Source organism: Leuciscus leuciscus (assembly GCF_965113295.1).
Source record: "Leuciscus leuciscus genome assembly, chromosome: 9".
Classification (NCBI taxonomy): domain Eukaryota; kingdom Metazoa; phylum Chordata; class Actinopteri; order Cypriniformes; family Leuciscidae; genus Leuciscus; species Leuciscus leuciscus.
In genome coordinates this window covers 6,999,952-7,015,457 of record NC_138733.1, presented here as the reverse complement: position 1 = coordinate 7,015,457, position 15,506 = coordinate 6,999,952, and the positions used below count along the sequence as shown (strand labels likewise).

The 15,506-nt window shown below is 38.7% G+C and overlaps 1 protein-coding gene and 1 long non-coding RNA gene across 3 annotated transcripts in view; both read left to right on the top strand.

Moving 5' to 3' along the window:
- The window catches only part of LOC309506498, a 301,633-nt gene that overhangs the window by 177,991 nt on the left and 108,136 nt on the right, over positions 1-15,506 (top strand). The window lies entirely within an intron of this gene.
- LOC309506365 (uncharacterized protein) overlaps positions 1-15,506 on the top strand; it is a 43,475-nt gene that overhangs the window by 14,755 nt on the left and 13,214 nt on the right. Inside the window, exon 1 of one of the 2 annotated variants that reach the window (XM_082180253.1) lies at positions 12,700-12,839. The exons of the other annotated variant lie outside the window; for it this stretch is intronic. The gene's annotated coding sequence lies outside the window, so the exon portion shown is untranslated. Of the gene's footprint in view, positions 1-12,699; positions 12,840-15,506 lie in introns of those variants that run through there. 2 annotated transcript variants of the gene reach the window in all.

Genomic DNA, 15,506 nt, shown 5'->3' with positions numbered 1-15,506 from the left:
AAACAAGACAGGACAGGACAGGACTGGACTGGACTGGACAAGATTTGAGAGCTGACGTTTCTCACGAGAGGTCATAGAATAATCCGACAACAGGACAGGGTTAGGAAGAGAGAATAAGGGCGCTTTCACACTGGCAGTTTAGTGCGGACCGGGGCACGGTTCGCATGAAAAATCGTTAATGTGAACGCTGTCATCGGACCCGGGTGCGCACTAGAGTACCGAACCCGAGACTAGCTGGAGGAGGTGGTCTGAGCTCGGTTGCTCCCGAACCGTGGCGCGGTTCGCGTTAATGTGCAAGCAACACGGACTCGGGTGCGCGCTTGTTCAGGAAGTATAGTATCCCGCGCATGCGTATCACTGTCGATATCATTGTTTGATTGCGTTTGCGATGACGTAAGATCACTGCAAACGCACCTGGGTTCGATACAATTAATTGAGTGTGAAACCAGACCAACGCTGCGGGAGGCGCCGGGAACTAGCGCACTCGGGTTCGGACCGCAGCAAACGAACCCAGTGGAAAAACGCCCTAAGAAGCAGAAACAATCAAGAGGTAAAAGGGAACAGGTGAGAAGTAACGAGCGGAGGAGTGGACGTGTGTGCGTGATTGTGTGTGTGAGTGGGAAACAGCTGAAAGAGATAATGAGCGGAGAAATGGATGTGTGTGTGTAATAGTGTGTGCGAGTGAGAGTGTGACCACAAGAGGGAGACAAAGAAAAGAGGAAGAGAGACCAGGATCATGACAAAATGAGGGGAGAATCCCCTTCCACAAATGCGTTAGCAAAGGGTACATGCGATGGTAAATTAACTTAAGTAATTTTATCTTGTAGTAATTTTATTTTATATTTATGGTAATGTGACCTAGGATGGCAAGTCCCAGTGATTCATTTTAAAACTAGATATGGTGGAAGAGTTCAATTTAACAGAATAATTTGAGTTGTTTGTTTGGGTTTGCTATATTACACTCATTTTCATCATACATTTCATATAAAGTTCCATAGGTAAAACTATTAATAGATACGTTAAATGTAACTACCTGCAGGGTTCAAAGAAAAGACGTCAAGAACACACAAACTTAGGAACTTTACACAACAACGATGTACTAAAAACAGAAAAGTTTTTTCTTTGTACAGATGACAACGTTATTAAAACGATTCCCGTTCACACAGATCGGCCTTTACCGTTTTCACAGATTCACATTTCAGTAGTTTAGACCGAGACGATTTTAGTTGGAAACTGAGTCATATAAACGGCCCCTTACTAAGCATATATTAAAAACCCCAGGGCATAGGGATGCTCACATTTGATTGGAATTTGCCCACTGTCATGCAGATTTTAGCTCAAACCCTAATTAAACTGACCTGAACCAGCTAATCAAGATCTTCAGGATAACCAAAAACAGTTTGGAGCTACACTCTGCAGGACACTGGCCCTCCAGGAGTTTGGCACACATGAACTGAAGGGATAGTTCACAGTCAGGCAAACAAGAAAATTCTCCCAAATAATTTACTCACCCTCATGTTGTTCCAAACCTTTATGCATTTTTTGGTTGCCAACATTCTTCAAAAATATCTACATTTCAGGTTTGAAAAGACATGATGGTGAGTAAATGATGACAGAATTTCTCAAGTACTTTAATAAGCTCACACAATGAGAATATACCTTTTTTTTAAAAACACATATCATATATTTAATTCCCTGGAGAATGAGAGAAAGCCCCTCATTACCCATATCACAGCAGTCTGAAAACACCTCCAGTTAATACAAATATTGTTGGTTTTATTTTGTAATACAAATTGGCATTTTTAGGCGTTTACCTTGCAATGATACCTCTGGAAAAGAATGTCCATTGTTGTGAATCTACATGTTCCTTCTTTTGGTGATGCACATTTTTCAATCAGACATAAGTTTTAGATACCAGACAAATCAGAAGACAAACAGACAATTTAAATAAAAATGTATTAAGCATGTTTAAATAATTGAAATCATTTTGAGAGAATCATAGTGTGTCCTTTTTTTTCTTCTTCCCAGATGCACCAAGCTGATTACTGGCCGTTTGCTGGAGTGCTGGTTATTTGCTGTATCTGTCACTTCTGGTACACTTTTGTTGTATGTTTTGATTTATCTTATTAATAAACTTGTATAGTAAGGATTCTGAATGTAAAGACCATATAATATTTAACTATGTGACCCCCAGGGGTCTGAATAATTCCATTTTATTTAGATTACAAGTTTACATTGTTTAAATACTATTAAATTATATGTAAACACAAGTGCTGCAAATTAAAGTTTGAGATGATTTTAATCAGTTTTATACAGTTTTTTTACAGACTTATTTTGTCTTCTAAAATAAAACTGTTTTATTACATTCTTGAGCATGTCTTGACAATTTATTGAATGTGTTTGATCGTTATAATTTAGGAAATACCTGTAAAATAACAGTGTTTTTCAGTAGAACTTTTAGTGCCGTCACTTTATTAAAGGTGTTTGATTGTAATCATTTAGGAAATACCTGTAAAATAATAGTGTTTCTCAGTAGAACTTTTAGTGCCATAACTTTATTAAAGGTGTTTGGTCATTATAATCTTGGAAAAATCCATAAAATAAAAGTTTTACACTGTAAAAAAATAATCATAAAAAAACGGTCAAATGACTGGCAGCTATGGCTGCCAAACAAAAACCGTAAAATTAAGGTAAAATATCTTCATTCAAACAAGGAAAAGCCTGTAAAATAACAGTGTTTTTTTCTAAAACTTTTAATGAAAAATTCTGTAAAATTATAGTTTTTGCACTTTATTGGAATTAAGATATTTTACTTTAATTTTACGGTTTTTGTTTGGCAGCCGTAGCTGCCAGTCATTTGACCGTTTTTTTACGATTATTTTTTTTACAGTGCATGAAAGTTCAATAACAAAAAATGTATTATTATTGTAAATAATAATAATTATTATCCAAATCACCAGATTCTCTTGTTTGATTATATATTTAAAGGGATACTTCAGGATTTAGCATTAAGCTTTGTATTAGTAGAAAACCTGTAGTATTTTCGAATTACCATGCTTTCCACCCTCATATCCCCCTGAGACAAGAGATTTATGTATTTTTTGTCTGGAAAAAATCCTCCGATGACGCAAAAATCGTCATTTTGCGTCATCAGAGGATTTTCTGGCCAGAGTCTAAAGACTACAGCCAGTAGGAGGAGCTGTTCCGCATGTTTTCAACCCGCCCATAGAGGGTGGGATCTCACTCACAGAATGTACACCGTGTCAGACGTCTTTCTTTGGAAGCAGGCTCTTGTTCTGTGAAGAAAGCTGAATAGTAGGAGAAAGCTGAGTAAGTAGGGGTTACCATCCTCCTTTTCCCGGACTTGCCCGGCGGGCGAGATCGTTCAAAATGTACGGGATTCAGCTTTTGCTTTCTGCAGTCGCCATTCATTGTTTACATGCACACCTTTTGTTTCAATCTAACTGAATTCATTCCGATTGGTGAATCTGAATGTAGTGTTTACATGAACGCTCGGTTGATGTGCGTTTTACCATTGCTAAGAAAATTCCTGCTCCTCCGTGAGAGATGCGAGACCCTTATATATTGTCTATGGCGAGACCCGGCGCGTCTCAGTAATGACGCCACCGGCCTCGCGCCGTTCTCCCGCGGCCGTCAGCCTCGTCCTGCTCGCCACAGTAAACATAATGAATGAATGGCGACTGTAGAACGCAAAAGCTGAATCCCGGACATTTTGGGCGATCTCTAAATCCCTGGCAAACTCATCACGTAGGCTAGCCTTGTTGTTTTCCACTGCACTCTTACCGGTAGGCGTGGCCTCCTAAGGCAGCGAAGCAAGTGCATTCTGGGAGTTGTTGTCTTTCATCCACATAAGCCAAAAATACATTTTCTGGCTTTTCTCAGTCTAGAAAGCTCCAAATTCAAAAATTTCTTCACATTTCTTCTACTTAAATGACCTATTTTAAATACACATTCATCTTCCCAGAGGTGAAGTATCCCTTTAACTTGAAAACAACTTTTATTTATATTTAAAAACACAAATTTTATGGCTGACATAATTGTTCAAGAATTATTTCAATTAGTTTAAATGCATGATGATCACTGGCTGTTTGGCTTAGTTAAAGGTGCTCTAAGCAATGTTGGGTGACGTCACTTCTTGTTGACGCTCAAAGTATTGTCAAACAAAACGGAGACTAAATCGACCCTCCCTTCTCCTCATCCTCCCTTCTCCTTTTCTTGCTGTTTGTGGAGCCTGGGCTGTCTACAGAGACCGTGGGGTTTTTTTTATTTAGTTTTTATAGTGCGTTCAGGAGACAGGCAGCTAGCGGATAGTGAGGAGATGTTTGCTGTATGTGAAAAAAAAAATGTTTGGCCTAAAAAACGTGTGACATCACTTAGAGCACTGTTGGAAACTTTTTATTCCTTCATCGAAGCAGAAACCAGGAGACTTGAGATGGATTTTATAAGCAGAAGAGATTTATTCTTCCATGTCTATAGTTCATCAAGTCTGTAGTTAATCATCACCAAGTCTGTAGTTCATCATCATCAAGTCTAATCTAATACAGTATTCAGTGTAATTATACTTCTCAAAAAGGGGAGGGATTACATAGAGGTGGAGTCTCTGAACAAAGCATGTAAATTAAGTATGAACACACCCTACTTTGAGAGCGCTACCAGTCCAATTGAATCAGCATAACTTATTCAAATGCTGATACTGGCCAGGAACTTCGGTTCCAAGAGCCAATCCCAGAGCCATTAAAGACAAAAGGTGAAAGTCTCCCCTACAGCTAATCCAATCAACCTAATGATTCATCGTCTAGGGCTGGGGCTCGATCCATTAAAGACAAAAGGTGACTTACAATAGAGAAAGACAGGACTGGCAGAAACTGTTGTTACTATTATCCTAACCTAACCTTAAAATGCTAACTTCAATGTAGGCTACTCAATACAACAGCACCTTTAATATATTGTTTGATACCTGTTTTTTGTTTTTTTTTAGTTTACATATATTGTAAGATACCAATCATAAGAGCTGTGAAAAATAACCAAATAATGTAGGAATATATGGCATAAATGCACTTATATAATTTATAGCCGAGTCCTGAGATGGGCGTGGTGGATCCCGTGGATGGGCCCCCAACTGCATTGGCACATAAACTGCCTCAAGTTCTTAGCTGTACGTCTTGCGCTGGGCTGCCTCAAACACCGCTACGAGGCAAGCACGTACTGTTCCGTACAGACAACACTGCGACCATTGCGTACATCAACCGTCAAGGTGGTCTACGCAACTCACCCACCACCCCCTCCTATGGAGTCAGAAGCATCTGAGGTCGCTTCGTTTCATTCACATTTCAGGCCCGCTGAATCATGCAGCCGACAATCTCTCACAACAGCCTACGCTTAAGGGGAGTGGCAACTCCATCCCCTGGCAGTGATATGGAGACAATTCGGGACCGCTCAGGTAGACCCATGGCCGTCGGAACCATTGTATATTGGTGGGACAAGACCCACCCACTTTTTAAGACCAATGATATTGGACCCACTAACTTTTACCGTCTCTAGTTCAGTGCATATGTCTGCTCACTTTTCAGTCACTTGTCAGTCAAATCCATTCCACTTCAGGAATGCCCTAATAAATTAAACTCCATTCCGTGTTTTAGCAACAGCGTTGATTTCCACGCTGCTGCTCAAATCCATTCCTCTTGGCTTATTACAGACCCTTAGTTTTCAGGCTAGACGAGCCAATGCGCATGTGCTGTCCGAAGCACGAGTCTTAGGTTCCTATGGGACATCATACTGTCACGGATCTGCCGGGCTCCTCCTCCACATTGCTTTGTGGCCGGCTGCCGCTTCTCCTCCTCTCCCACACCTTTTTGCCGTTTTTGTTTCTTTATGCATGACACCTCATTTCTTTTGTTGCATACATTTTTATTTCCCAACCTAACGTCTATACTGACTTTATTTAACCTATGTTGTTAATTATTTATCTTTAATAAATATATTTATTTATATGGCAATTCCGCATGGTCTCTCTGTTTACATAGCCTAGAATAGGCAGGATGTAACAATACAAAGTTTAAAACATTCAAATATCAAGTAGTAATTAATGTATATGAATCTTAGTTCATTATAAGCTATTAGAGCTGGTTGCTGAGAGACGGACACATGCAGAGACGGCAATTAACACTTGATTTGTGATTGTGCTGCTTATTCCATTCATTTGAGTATATATTGTACAAAGCTTAAATCATTTAAATATACATACAATAATATACAATGTCATATCGTAGAACATGTATATGCTGTATAGCCTATTTGAGTTGATATTACTCTTGCCAAGCTTTGATTTCTCAGAGATCCACGCATAGACGGATTTGAGCTCGTTTAATTTTTACTCTCACTCACTCATTCACTTAACTCATTCGTCCAAGTCACTATCTCGGATCCTCAGTGAAAAGCAAATGTGCGCCAATCTCCATTATCTCGTTTAGTTTACACTCGAAGGTGACTCAGCTCTCCGTCCCCTCCTTCAGGGAATGAGGGTTACATACGTAACAGAGATGTTTTTTGAGCTCAAGAAGGTGGATTGTCTTTTAGCGGTGTTCAATGCCATGGTAACTTACGCTACACTGCTTTTAATCTGGGTTAGAGATCGCAAACCAAAACTGGACCAATCAGCTGTGAGTAAAGTGACGCAAGAAATATATCTGATGCAATAAAGATATAGGGGGAGTGCCCTTATATCTCTCGTACCAAAATAAAGCAGTTTAGGGTGAAAACATTTCAGATACAAAATTGCAAATCTTTTGCTGCTTATTATTTATATTATATTAATTATAATTATTTTTTTTTTTTTACTTTCTAACATGTTAAATATGAATATTTTTCTTACACAAACTCATCATTTCGCTTCAGAAGGCCTCTATTAACCCCTCGGAAAGAGTGGCACAAAAAGTGGGTATAAGCTATATGCGGCGCATAGGGGCGCCAAAGCGATGGTAAAAAAAATTTATATATATATTTACTTTTATTTTATTTTATTTTTTTATAGGTAGCTGCTGTTGTGCGTTTCCAAATCATTCCTGCATTTCCTCAATGTTATATAACATTTTAGAGGACTAACCGGCTAGAGTAGGCGCCGGCGCCCTCGTAAGATTCCATTATAGAATTGTGACATAGAAGAGAGGGGCGGTAATATCGCGAGCGGGCGGGGGCGCCGTGAGCACTGAGCGAGCAGGTACGAGTAGTGAGTTGTCGTCGAAAAAGATGGATAAAGCAAAAAAGCTGTCAGGCTCTAAAAATAGAAAAAGAAAGAGGGAAAAGGAGATGGCATGTCAAGGGATGTGACAGCAGCTAAATAAGTGGATGGTGAAAGGCAACAGATTTAAAGTGTGACATCTGTGTGTGCTTGGAGGCTTGCAAATATTCATGTTAACAGACGAGCTAGCGTTTGCTAACACTGGGAATGTAGCAGCAAAATGGGGGGTTAAATTACGGCTAGCTTAGAATATGCAAAACCGAGGTTGCTGAGCTGAAAACTGGAAAATACAAGGTAGCATGTACAATAAATGACAAGAATCTGGAAAACAACTAATGCAATATCTCTGGTTTACCATGGAATAATGCATAGATTTGCTCCCAAACCTGGAGGCTTGCAAATATGAATGTTAACAGACTGGCTAGTGTTTCTTAAGTTAATGCAAACTAATGTTGCTGATGGCTACATTTAGATTTTGGTTAAACCTTATGGTACCAATCCCATGCATGACATATCTCTTCTTTTTTTTTTTAGGTAAAATAACAACTGGTAAATATAAGGTAGCATGCACAATAAATGACTAGATAGAAGCTGGAAAACATAACTTATGCAATAAGTCTGGTTAACATGCATGGAATCATTATAGATTTTGTTTTACCATTAGCTGTTCATGTTAGCTGTGCTGTCAGACATACAGGGCGCCAAAATTGTTGCTGCATACCCCTCTGACACTGGGTAGTTGCGCCCCTGCTCGGAGCTATGTGGATTACTTTTATGATGGATAGATGCACTTTTATGGACTTCAAAACATAAACGGCCATTCACTGCCCTTTTAAAGCTTGGTCATTTTTTTTATATAACTCATATTGTATTAGTCTGAAAGAAGAATGTCATATACACCTAGGATGGCTCGAGGGTGAGTAAATCATGGGCTAATTTTCATTTTTGGGTGAACTATCCCTTTCATGTTTATTTCAGACCAGATGGAGGTGAAAGAGCAAAGACAAACTGAAGTGAAATGTTTGCTGTAGTTTGTTTCAGCCTGTTGACACCAAGCGGCAACCTCCCCGTCTCTCTCTTGAAACCAACACGGAAGTGAGTTAAACTGCAATTCGTTGACTGGCCGCTTGAGGCTGGTGTCAAAAGTGAGTCAAATCTGTATCTCCCCCATGTTAAAATGGCAAATTTTACAGCAGAAAAAAACGTGTTTACAGCCTGGTGTCTGTATGTGGCTTTGGTCTATACAGCTAATTTTGCCCTTCATGACAACTGTGAGGGGGGTGAATTTTTTTATAACTCATCCGTTTAGTTGATTAATATTTAAAGTTCTGCATAATTAAGGGTGTGTCCACTTGAGTGACAGGTGGATTGCCGCTGATGTCAATGCTAGCCGTTTGTCTGCTGTTACTAGCCGTCACTTCACCTCAGCAAATTTTAGCTGCTGAACTTGCCATCTCTGCAGTGTTTGTGCTTTTCGTTTTATTTCATACAATTTAATACACCCATTACTTCGCCCATGGCTTTGGATTCCGTCGTTGTCGTCGAGTATCGTTCGAGAGAACAACCAGCGCTGTATTTCAGTTGTTTTCCTCTGTGAACATGCACTAATGGATGTCTGACAATTTCGTTGCTTTTTGGAGTTTTCAGATTTAAAAACGTCAATAAAGGCTCGTTCGTTCTGCTCTCACGGAACAGATAGATTATAATTATGCTTATGTACCGTCAGATGAAAACCTGCAGGTGTCGGCGCTTTCTCCGTCCATGCAATAAATGCACATCCTTACATGAGCGCGGATTTCCAGCGCATTTACTTGAACTTCATAGGTAACGTTAATATATCTATGGTTTAACCCATTTGAGAGGCGGCCAAAATCAGAATTTAAAATGGACTGAATAAGCTCTCTATGAACTTGACGAGCGATGCCGCGCTGACGGACCATACACTATAAAAAAAGAGTGACTGACATGTATGCACATAAATCAGTGTCACACACACTCTCTCAGAGTAATATTAAAGCTGCCGTCGGCAACATTTTTTTTATCATATTCAGTGTAATCGACACTATAATCCGACAGAACAACATAAATAAGGTGGTTTTAGAAAAAAACCCGAGCTTCTCCCGTGGCCACCCCTGGCCGACTCCTGGCCACCCTACTGGCCACCCCAATGGCCAGTATAAATTTTAGTAGCATCAGTTATGCATTTCATCCATAATGCACAGCCAGGCAGGCAAGCCGCTCTAGACCTTCGATCGCACACAGTAGCCAGTACTCCCCCGCCCCTCCGTGCCGCTGTTGCGCGCTCAGACAGCAACAGCTCAGCGCGTGCCCGTCGGTCAACAATTTCAAAAGAAGTTAAGAAAGAAGACGAAGAAGACTACCGGTAAGTAAATAAGTAAAAAATATTCTTTAGTAAAAGAAGACGGGGGATTATGTGTCGTGACATGTGCTTTTTAAGTGCCAAATGGTTACAGTATACTGTTACTGTCAATCATTCTCCATTCAGTATTCAAACAGCGCGCGCCTCTTCCGGTTGGATGCACGGTAAAACTCTCTCCAATATGATATATTCACATTATAATGCATGATCTGTAGATAAAAGGCTGTGGATTTGCATAAAATTACTTTATTTTGTTGGAGTTTGTTGCTGTTTTTAAACGACTCACTACCGTGTGCATGTTAGATCACACACATCACAAGGACTATGAATCGGCATCAAACGCACAATAACTGGAATTTAAAACGGTGAAACAAATGATCAATAAACTGTTGGACAGATATACACTAGGATTTGTGCGCTCGACATTTCTTCACTTTGTGCCGTGAACTTTTAAATGCGCACTTGTGCAGCGCTGCACACTGTGACTCCATGTTTCTTTGAGCACATCATTCTGCACCCGCGATGCGCATACGCGCTTTGTGCGCTCTGTTTTGAAGCGTTTCATATTATCATGGTTTTGCGCACTGGCCGATTATTAAAAGCCTATATTTTTGTATACCTAGACTGCTCAATACATTTAAAATAAGCATAATTTAATTGTATATTATTTCTTTGTAGTGTAGGCTATATAAATATATACACTTCTGAATTCTTGACATTAATATACAAATATAAAATTGTGAAATGTATGATTGCCTGATTTAATTTTATAAGAGAACTAATAGTAATTTGTTTTTATTAACATATTTAGATTTTATAAAATTACTGTGCAGATTTTTTCAAGAATTACTTTTTGCTGCTGAGTTATACATTCATTAAGTTTAATAAAAATACATAATACATTTATGTAATATTTAAAGGTGTTAACTGTAATCTTACACTGCAAAATAATAACTTAAAAAGGATTAAATTCATCACAATTATGTAAGTATCTGGAAATTTGGTAATCAGAATCAGACTATTGATCCCTGTTGGGAAAGTCCTGTTACATAAAGCAAAGATGTGATTGTTTCTGTCCTTGCTTTTATTTGTATCTGCCAGTATCTGCTTTTCCCCAGTAACTGTTTTGTTTGCAATAAATGTACACCTTATGCCAAATATAATTGCAAAATAAAATGGTTTATAGTTTTGGTGTGCCACCCCAAGATTTTAAGTGGCCCCATCTGGCCACCCCTATGAAAAATTTCTGGAGGCGCCACTGCTGTCAATCACAGGTCGTGCACACGCCACAGATCCCCCCTCACTCGCGGACGTTAATATCACATGCACACGCCACGCCTGAAGTTCGCCTGGAGATTGCATGAAGCGTGATGGCGGAGAGAAAATCTACTAACAAGCTTCCAATTCCTCGGTTATTGCTATCTATGGATAGATTAGCCAGGGCAGCCTACCTCCGAGTCCATGGTGTTGATAGATGCTGAAGAGACGGACGCGTTCACAGAAAATCAGGTACACACGCACAGTGACGCACTGACGAGCACGACCTTGATGGGAGGGTGCTCGCTGGTAGTGGGGAGGGGCATGAGAGTTGTAAACATTCAACATTTTGGCTAATCGACCCAATCTGCCAGACTTGCCGACGGCAGCTTTAAGTTACTGCATATACATTTTCAACTAGCAGAATAGTACAGAATCACGATACACAGTCTCACTTGTTGCCATGTCTTTTAACTATTATAATATTTCGAAGGGCAAAAACAGGAACTTTTAATTGGCTTTACATCATCAACTGTCACTTTAGCGCGAGGCCCTGCGCAGTCGCAGACTTGGTACTGTCAGTAGCATATAGCATAGCATTACCTCCCCACCCGCCCCGCCTCTTTGCCCATTTTCTGTTATCCGGGAGTGACGCGAGGCCAAGATGGCAACGGCCGGCTCCGCCCACTTTAGGCTTCAAAAATGCTCTTCAGAAACCTACGGGTGACGTCACGGACACTACGTCCATATTTTTTTACAGTCTATGGTTGACACCAATAAAATGAGCGTAATGTGTCAATTTACAGAAGATCTCAGACATGACCATACTGAATGAGCTGAAAACAGGGAACTTTTGGAGACAAAGACGTTTTCAGCAGCTCAGTTAAACATGATGGCCCTGTTTATTTTTGTCAAGCAATCAATACTAATTGATAGATAATTGAGGTTTGTGAAAGAATGTTAAGACAAATTGTCATCCATAGACTCTGTATAATAAATGTTCTAAAACTGTTCTGATTTGATCCACTGCTCGATCTGAATGAAAATTCAAACCTTTCAAGAGGGAAGTACGCAGGGTCTCAAATCTGAGCTTGCTAAAGTATCACAGATCTATATGTGCATTCTAAGATATTGGAAGGCCAAATAATTGTATAATGTCAGTGGGCAGTAGAATAAGTTATTTGTCAGTACCTGCTCTTCTTCTCTTCTTCATCATCCTCTCTCTTTCTTTTTCTCTCAGTCTCCATTTTGCCTTGTAGCTCTTCCCTTCCCAGTGCTGAGCTTTGATTGATACTGTGTTTTCTTCTGTCAGTGAAGAAGGTAAACAAAGCTGATAGCTATTTGTTTCATGAATCATTATGTGCATTTACTGAGAGCTACAAGGTAGGTACACACAATATGTGCACATTCATTATAAATCTTATGCCTAATATGATGAAAAGGGCTTCGTTAATGTTTCTTGTCTAGTCACATTAACAGTTACGAATTACATTAGGCTAACGTTACATGAATCACGCAAAAAAGAAAAAGAAAAAAAAGGTGGTTATTTTCAATTCAAAATTGCGAAATTAGGCAAAAGTTTATTAGTTTGCACACATGATTATTTTTGTCGGTCCTTTAACATTTCTATCATAAAACAGTTGTCAAATATTAATGTTTAGTTTATCTACTTACATCTTATCTCGTACTTTATAACCGTTGACTGAAACGTCAGCAGCTTCTGTGAATAAGCCCCGCCTACTTTGATTTGATTGGTCATCTCAACCCTGTTGACAGTGACGAGCGCTGTTAGACTGAAGGAGCTCAGATGAGAAGGACGAGTATCCTGGCGTTGCACAATATCCTTGCAGAACCAAAGTAGAGTAAAGATCTGGCAATTATTTCACGACCTTTATTATATACTACTATTATATACACAAAAATGACGAGGTCCGGACCTCATTGGTGAGTATACGGCCCCAGAAGAGAAAATCTCTTGTGACGTCAGTTTTTTGTCTGTCTTTCTCCGGCTCTGACTGACGCACTGCGCATGCGCTTAATGTTTGTTTGGCTTCAGACTGCACGTAATACTCATGTAAACTAATATGCGCATTGAATTGCAAAGTTTATGGTTCATATAAACAGAGCTTTCAGAATCTATTCAATTACAAAAATCAGTGCATGTAAATATCCAATAGGTGGCAGTAATACACTAAAATGGTTTCTAGTTTGCCATGTAAATCCAAAAGAACAAATAGGCTAGAGGATGCGCAGAAGAGGGACACGAGCGCTGAAAGTTTAAAGACCTGTATACTATTTGTTAATTTTAATCCAAGATGCTTTAACGACCGTGTAAGAGTTTAAATGAAGGACAGTTGTGGAGTATTTTCGCTGGATGATGGATATTTTCAGTCAGTGTGTTGTTGCCACATGTGAAAGATGACATGAACCAGCTTGAGATATGAGGTATTTAAACTACTAATGAACACATTATGTGCTCAGGTTTAGTGTTAAAGGGATAGTTCACTTTGAAATAAATTTTTGGTATGTTTTAGCTTACCTCAAGGGCATCCAAGATGTAGGTGTCTTTTTTTCCGCAGTAGTTTCAATTTTGGACTCTTGTGTTTTGAGATAATGACCATAGACCTGCATTATATGACTGACAGACAAGAACGGTTTGACCTAAAAATATAAAAATTGAAACTACTGTGGAAAAAAAGACACCTACATCTTGGATGCCCTTGAGGTAAGCTAAAACATACCAAAAATTAATTTCAAAGTGAACTATCCCTTTAATATGTAATATACACGAAATCTTGTTAGTCTCTAATGTAAGATTATGTATTGATGTTAACATTGATTAACAATATTAATAATGGTACATAATGTAGAGCTAAGGCTAGTGCTCTCTAATCTAGAGCTGTATTTAGTCTTTAATTTGATTAATTATATATATATATATAATATAATATGAGTATATAATATAATATGTGTGTATATATATATATATATATATACACACGCACACACACACACACACACACACAGAAGAGAAAGAAATATTTGCATGTATACACTGAATTTATGTTTGATTTATATTGTATATAAATAAGAAAAAAAGAGATCCTCACACGAATATAGGCCAAAAATCCCAGGGGATTTTATTGTCCAGAGGCCACAAATAAAGTGCAAAACGTGTTCGGGTTCAAACCTTCATCAGTGTCATGTGTTACCAAGCGTACACCTGCGGTCATTTAAACACTTATTACTGTAATTCATGTAACATACCGGAATCTGACTTGATCCCATATACATATATTTACATCAATAGTCTACATCATTATACATATCACAACAATCCTCTATTAAAAAAAAAATAGATAAATTGTTAACATTTAAAAAAAAAATCTGACTATCAATATGAACATAAATATACTCATTCCCATTATTGAATATCACAAAAGATTATTCTCATCATCCATACACATCACACGATTAGACATTGCAATGCATAATGAAACAACATTTATAGAAATAATTGAGAGTATATTCCTCATTCATGCTTTTCCTCACTCAAACTTTTTTGGTCATTCCCCACTTTAGACAAGGAGGAATTTTCAAGCCCCATCGCCCCAACACAATGCTAATGAAATGCGCAACAAGCTTAACATGTTCCAATTTATTGAACTAACAAGTAGTATCAGAGTAACAAGTTGTATCTAAAATACAAACTATATACATCAAATAACAGAAAGTTAAAAAATAAAGAAAATAAAAGTGCAGCTGTGTCGTAATAACTTGCATGAAATAAAAAAATAGAGAAAATAAAAGTGCAGCTGTGTCAATTTTTTTTACTAATTTAAAAAATTGAAATGATCAATGTTTTGTTATTGTTTGTTTTTTTCAAGGCGATTGTTATTTTAGAACGTTCCCCCTTAATGTTTCCATGGCGACGCGTCATATTTGTCACGTGACACACCGCAGCCACAATAACACTGTATGACAGATCGCCTTAATTTCCTTACAGACATCAGTGTGTATTTGACAAACTCCAAATGCATTGTTTTACTCGTGCTTATGTGTATTTAAATGGCTGAAACCTAAAATAAACATTATTAGGTTGAAAACACTGCATAGTTGTGATATATGACAGCGCTGAGCTCGTCCGTCTCTGGCTCAGCGCCCACCAACGCGCGAAAGCACAATTTGAATCTAGCAGTGTTGTCACTTCACTGAACATTCTAAATCCCCAGGGCTCCAGACTAACTTTTTGCCTTGGTTGCACTGGTGCGCCTAACTTTTTTATTTAGGTGCACCAGCACAAAATTTGGGTGCACTGAAAATTTTTCTCGGCTCGCGTCACCTTTAACGCCACAATTCCAAGGTCACCTTTTTATCACGCTCTATATACATTCATATTATGTAAATGATTTTAAACAAGAATAAGGTGTAGGTAAATAAATAAAAATAAATAAAATTTTTTTTTAAAGTGCTTCACTGAGCTGCCAAACTAACTATTTTGAGTCTCTAGCTCAGGCGCGGTATAGGCTCTACCTCCGTCTCTGAGTCGGATGCCATCTCCGACGAAAGACCAGGGCTTGGCATCTTACCAGGGACTGGGGAGAATGGTGG